The following is a 7,499-nucleotide window of genomic DNA, read 5'->3' as shown; positions in this document are numbered from 1 at the left end:
TTCCCCATTTCTCATTTCTATTTCCCTTTCCTTGGAACAGACTCGATGGGCCGAATGGCTTGCTTCTGCTCCCTTGTCTTGTGATCTTGTGATATTTTGTCATACAGATCATCATTGCTCAGGTTATGATCAGAGTAGGTACCAATTGCAGGAACTTTCTCTTTTGCTCATTTCCCAGATGGTTTCTCTGCTAAAGGTTTTTGATTGGATATTGATGTTTGAACCTGTTAAGCTGTAAGTGCAATGTGGCCAGTGAATGTTTTGTGGAAGGGCCAGTGGTAGGAAAATGAACTTAAATACGAGGTACAAACCACTGACTGCTATTCACAATAGGAAAGATGCTTCTTCATTCCAGAGAGCACAAAGGAAATCTAATATCTGGGGCTGACTCATGTAAGGGGAGAGGGGGTGGAAGAGAGAGGCCTGCAAGATGGAGGAGCAAGTTTGAATTTTAAAGGGGGTTACCTGACGAGGGACAGGAGATGGAGTGTGTTGTTGGGTTAGGTTCAACGGAGGTAAGGCCAGTAGGATGATAGAGGGGTCAGGCCAGGGAATCAGATGGGGTTGGCAAATTTGGTCAAGTGGAGTTGGTCAGGTGCTTGGGCCCAAGGAAGTTTATAGATTGGATCAGGCCACCGGGGGTCCGCAGATGGAGTCAAGCCCAGGGGCATCTGCAGGTGGGCTCAGGCCAGGGAGGTCCACTGGAGGATGGAAATCCAGCTGTCAGGAATCAAAGGATAGTTGGTATTCAGGGGTTATGGGGTCTCCAGTAGGCATATTGATAGTCAGGGATGAGAGGTTGGGCAAGGGCAGAAATTTGGCAGAGATGGATCGCCCTATATAATTTCTTACTCCAAGCATTTTCCCTGGAAGATCGATCACAGCTGGCACGGAGCACAGTGGCCACCTGGGTTTGATTCTGACTTTGTGCGGAATTTACATGTCTTCCTTGTGGCCACATGGGCGGTTTCTCCTGGGTGCTCCAGCTACCACCCATATCCTGAAGGTGTTCTGGTAAGTTAATCGTCAGTGTAAATTGCCCCTTTTTTTGTTGGGTGGCAGGAGAATTAGGGCGGTGTTGACACACGTGGGAGTGAGAATGGTTTATAGGAAATAACTGGGGGAATGGAACTAATGGAATGCTCTGGGAGCTGGCATAGACCCAGTGACCAAATGGCCTCCCTCTGTGTTATAAGAAAACATGAGAAATACATTCTCATTTTCTTCTCATTCTAGTGTGATTGTAGCAGTACAAATGTAGTTCCCCATAACAATTAGCCATTGTAATCCATTGATTATAATAGTAACTGTGGTGTTTCAATTCCAGTGAAAAGCAGCCATGTATTTTGATTGCTTGTTTATGAATAAACAAATTAACTGTGAATGTGGAGGGCTGAACTTGTGCTGAAGAAATTCCAGTGTCCATATTTTAATTGACGTTGCTGTTTTCCTTCCATCTTTCCCTCTGAACTTGAAGCACCCTGTGTTCCACAGAAAGTGAATGGCCATTTGGACTGTGCCACAAATATTGCTTCAGTGTCCTGGAGCCCTGGTGCCAGGGTAATGTCATACACCGCAACAGCTGAAGTGAGCAGCGGGCCAAAATACTCGTGTAACACACAACAGGCTAACTGCACGATCCAAGATTTACCATGTGGCCATATCTATTCAATAACCGTGACTGCTTTTAATGAGAGGTGCAGCAGCAACAAAAGTCTAGCTGTTGATCTTGAGAAAGGTACAGCGTTCTAGATGAAAAGTTTTCTTCTCAGATTTATCACATAATACTCTCTTCTTGGACCATTGTAAAATCTCTACCCAATTTGAACTCTATATGCTGCGTAGTATGTTACAAACATTGACAGGGAATTTCAAAAATTAAATAAGTAATTCATGAACTCAAAACACGAGCAACCATATCAAATAAAACTCTCAGGTTGCTACTACTTAATCAGAAATCTCAGTCCCTCTCGCAAACATTTTCAATACTCTGGGCCCTTGCAGTAAAACAAACTGTGTTGTTTTCTGTGATTGAACCTGTGATTTAACTCCATATGTAGCATAAAAGAAAGAAACCATAATAACAACCCAGAACTTGCTGTAATAAGAATGCTGTATAAAACTGACTGTCAGCACATGCACAGATAAACCAGAACTCAATGTTCTCAGAGATGCCCTAATTTGCACCTGTAGCCTGCATTGGTGGAATCAGCAGAAGACTTACTACTAAGGTGTTAAATAAATGTCAGTATTATCACATTAAGAAGCAATGAAAAGCTTAAGCCTTGTTTACTCTGAATTTTTAATAAGGTAACACATATGGCAACACCTCACACTTATCTGAATTAAACTCCATTTGCCATTCCTCAGCCCACTTACACAGTTGATCAAGATTCCTCTGTAAGTCCTGATAACCATCTTCACTGCCTACAACACCACCAATTTTAGTGTCATCTGCAAACTTACTAACCATGCCTTGTATATTCTTATCCAAATCGTTGATACAGATGACAAATTACAATGGGCCTAGCACAGACCCCTGGGGAGCACCATTAGTTATTGACCTCCAGTCCCAAAAACAACCTTCCACCCTCTGCTTCCTACCATCAGGCCAATTCTGCATCCAATTAGCCAGGTCTCCTTGGATCCCATGCGATCTAACTTTCCATAGCAGCATACCATGCGGAACCTTATCAAAGGCCTTATTGTAGTCCATATAGCCTACATCTACTACCCTGCCCTCATCGACCTTCTTGGTTACTCCTCCTCAATTCGTGAGACTTGATCTTCCACGCACAAAGCCGTGCTGATTATCCCTAATCAACCCGTCTTTCCAAGTGCATGTACAGCTTATCCTTCAGAATCCTGAAATAAGCAACGAATTCACACTAGGAAGTCTGTGCTCTCCAGCCCCATGAAACTTTGTGCGCAGCTTTAATCAAGATGACCAGGAGTACCGTTCCATTACCCCTTACCACAAAGTCTGAATCAATGAAATTTCATAGTGTTATTTGTTTCTTAAATAAAATTGATTATTTTTAAGAAGATGCCATAGATTTACATCTGACGTATTTAAAATCATCAAGAGATACTGTTATAACTCTAGAGTCTGTTTTTCTTTCCTACGTTGACAGCACCATGCCCCCCTGTGATCACCTCTGGCTATCCTAACTGTCATTTTAACACTCTCTCGGTATCATGGTCTCGAAGTGAAGGAGCAACAACGTACACTGCGCTGGCAGAAACCAGTGTTGGATACACAGCCTTCTGCAACACACGAGACACCAAGTGTGAATTCACGCAGCTACATTGTGGCCACACATACTCAGTAACTGTGAAAGCAGCAAACAACAACTGCGTTAGCTCACAGTCCTCCAGTCTGCAGCTTCATACAGGTATGTAACTTCTGATTTATGATAACTTTGAGCAGAAGAAGCAGTCAACTTAGAAAATTAATAATGAGAACAAAACCAGAGTTACTTAATGGAAGATCCTTGGTGTGTTTCTTCATTGTTAATTGAAAGAGATGAGCTGATACCAGTGTGTCATTTTTATAGGAATTATAACGCATGCACATATAAGTACATTTCAATACAGTCACGGTATTCATTACATTGAATGTTTTTGCTGGGGAAACAGGATAGCTTCATCAGTTCCTGAAAAGAAGAAATAGCAGTTATTATTTGAAACAGTCACTCCTCTTAGATCCCAGAGAGTAAACACACCAAGAGACAACTGTCATGGGCCTAATAAGATAAGATATCTTTATTAGTACATTGAAACACAGAGTGAAAAGCATCTTTTTGTGCAGAGCGTTCTGGGGGCGGCCCACAAGTGTCGCCACGCTTCTGGCGCCAACATAGCATGCCCACAACTTCCTAACCTGTACGTCTTTGGAATGTGGGAGGAAACCAGAGCACCCAGAGGAAACCCACGCAGACACGGGGAGAACGTACAAACTCCTTACAGACAGCGGCCAGAATTGCACTGAATGCTATCACTAAGTATCAGTGCAAATCACTGGCACTAAGCAAACATACCAAATATCAGTCCATTTCATCATCAATATCTGCCTTCGCCGAGAGGCAGCTCCCAAATATATGAGGGGTGGTCCACGTTTTCCAGCGTCCCACTGTGGATGTATATTGTTGGAGGGCAGTGTGGTGGAGTGGGGGCAGATTGGTAGACAATCTTGGTCTCGCAGATATTGAGTATAAGCGGAAGTGTACAATGTCAGAATTAACATCACTGTGGTAAGTATAAATTGATTTGGTTGCTGGCAGCCCAAAATCTCAGTGCACTAGCAAATTCTTAGGTCCACATTTTAGTAAATTCCTTCTCTCAATTGAGTCACTCAGTTATGCATGAAGCAAATGTACCAGAGCTTCTCCATCGAGAGGGAAGGAGCAACAAGAAAGCATATTCTAATGATAGTTTCAGAAGAACTTATCCGTAGGCATCTTGCCCACATCTTTACTGGGAGACTTTTGGCTAAAAGAATAACTTGATCAGATCATCTTGGAAGCCAATTGGTCTGTATCTTCCTTTTCAGTGGAGTGGGAAATATAGTTCACTCGGATAGCTCAGGTTTCAAACCCTTTCTCAGGCGCACTTTAAATATTGCAGTTATAGAGCAATTGGACACAGGTTTACACGTTTGTTTTTCCATACTTGAAGTTCCTAATGTCAACCATTTCGTGGTCAGGATGACTAGGGAAAGAATCACCTCAGAGTATTGTCTCCCATATCCTAGTAACATTAGAGATGCTGTACTTCAGATGTCCTCTCTGCACAGGCATAGGAACAAAACAAACAAGGAAGGAACCGCTTCACTGTCATTTGCTAGAGAGAAAAATTGAATTGTATCAATTGTTAATTATGTTTTCTTTCTTTCCTAGAACCATGTGCTCCACAGGTCATGAACGCAGTTGTAGACTGCCAGCTTAATTCAGTATTAGTACTCTGGGAGCAGAGTTATGGTGCAATATCATATGTTGCAACAGCTGTGGGAAGAGATGGGCACTCAGCATCATGTAGCACATCTAACCTCACCTGCACCATTACAGGCCTAGCATGTGGACGTTACTACAATATTACTGTAATAGCTGTGGATGAAACATGTAGCAGTGTCCAAAGTTCAAGTTTTGAAATTGAAACAGGTACTATATATTTTAGTCTTGTTGTTGAAATAAGCAAGTTCAATATAAGTAATCGATATGTTTTGTTTGACTCAATGTAAATGGTTACTATTTGAATTGCAAATTATGGCACTTGTTATCATCCACTGATCCACAATAAAATTAGCACCAATTAAGTCTGAGATAGTCTCCAACAAATCCAAAGGGAATTCATGGGGAACCTCTTTATGCAATGAGTGGTTGCAACATGGATCTCACTATTACTTTGAGTATTTGAGACAAATTGCACTTAAGGGAAGTCCGGATATGTAAATGGAATTAAATGGGATGGGACCAAATTGAATAGAGGCACCGTAAATCGATCGGTTGGGTGATTGATCTGTCTGAAGGTGTTACATTGAATCTAATTCCCTATGAACCAAACAAGCACTGAATGCAATAAAGTCAGAGGACAACTCCAGCATGGAAATTTGAATTTGTTCAAATTCAGAGCTTTGCTCTAAATTTTGCTTGATTAACCAAAACTTGATTTAATCAGATTTACTAATTCACTAATCTTTTAACAATGGACTCCTGGAAATGGCTATAAACAATATTCTGAAATAACATGTCAGTGAAAACTCTAACACATGAGGAATCTACTGATTAAGGTCGATTAGCAACCAAAGAGAGAGATCTCAGAAGATGATTCAAATTTCCTTTTCCCATTTTGTACTTCCCACCCATTTCTCCACTCCATCACCTCCCTCCATAACTATGAAAGGAGACATTGAAGAAACAAGATATCTTTATTATTCACATGTACATCGAAACACACAGTGAAATGCATCTTTTGCGTAGAGTATTCTGGGGGCAGCCCGCAAGTATCGCCACGCTTCTGGCGCCAACATAGCATGCCCACAACTTCCTAACCTGTATGTCTCTGGCATGTGGGAGGACATCGGTGCACCCAGAGGAAACCCATGCAGACACGGGGAGAACATACAAATTCCTCACAGACAGCGGCCAGAATTGAACCCAGGTCACTGGTGCTGAAATAGCGTTACGCTAACCGCTACACTACCGTGCCTGCCCTGGTATAATATAAATGGGGAGAAAATGGATGTCATCAGACATGAGGCTAAGGAATAGTGATGTAAGCAAACTGATCAACATCAAAGATTCTGTGTTTCCTCTATTTCATTAAAGTGCAAAGAAACCTGATTGGGAATATATATTTGAAATTGTTCAGCTGAATCTTAACATTGGTGTGCATAATGATTGTAACCATATTGGTTATATAATTACATATGGATGAAGTGAAATTAGATAAATGCTCTATCAACAACATTAATAAAATGTTAAATTATTCCCCTTTATTTACCCTGCATTTGCCTAGTCATTTCACGGTTCAATGCCAGCTGATGAGCTCTGCTGTTCACCCACATTGGAGAGAGAAAGGGATTGAATATTGATAAGCAGAATTTGGAAAAAAAAAGTACTACCCTCAGGGTCAAATAGATTGTGATATTGTACTTTTAGTTATGTGCAGTAGTAATGTCCTGTTTCTCTTCATTTGCAATCCATATTTACAAAACATGCCAATCATATTCATTCAAGTAAAATCACACACCATTTTGAAATATGTTTGAGGCCAAACTATAACTGCACAATTTGCCTGTTTACTTTGCAAATTTTTTTTTTGTTCACATTTCAGCACCCTGCAATCTCCAGAACATCACAGCTTACGTTGATTGCGAGACAAAAATTGCACTGGTATCATGGGACCTCAGTGATGGTGCACTGATGTATGTAGCAACTGCAGAAGCAGCTGATGGTCATGTGGATTCCTGTACAACAACAGGCAGCAGTTGTGAACTAGTGGCTGTGCAATGTGGCCACAAATACACAGTCACTGTTCTAGCACTCAATGACATTTGCAACACCTCTGGGAGTTACAGCCAGCAGATGAAGACAGGTAACAGTCTGCTTCTAATATTGTCAGCAATCTAACACTGTCTATGATAAATATAATAAGCTAATTCTAAACAAAAAAATGAATTGTACCTTTCAAAAACTAATTTCAGATTTTTAATCCAACAAAAATTGGTAACTAAATTAGTGTAACCTTCATGGAAATGTGCTGCCACCTCCAGCATTGACACTGTGAATAAATACACCCCTTGTAATGATACTCAGCCCTGCAGACCAGGACAGTCTTGTGGTCTGTTTTGATTACCTGGAGCATACAGATGAGAAAGGGGAAAACTTAGCTCAGATTTCCACTTCTGAAATGTGTTCAGCAGCAACAGCCTTACCATCTTGATCAACAGAAAACACACAAGGAAATGGTGGCTTCGACATGTTTTAACGAACATAAAA

Source organism: Pristis pectinata, chromosome 3 (genome assembly GCF_009764475.1).
Source record: "Pristis pectinata isolate sPriPec2 chromosome 3, sPriPec2.1.pri, whole genome shotgun sequence".
In the NCBI taxonomy this organism is placed as follows: domain Eukaryota; kingdom Metazoa; phylum Chordata; class Chondrichthyes; order Rhinopristiformes; family Pristidae; genus Pristis; species Pristis pectinata.
Note: the sequence above shows the minus strand (reverse complement) of the source record.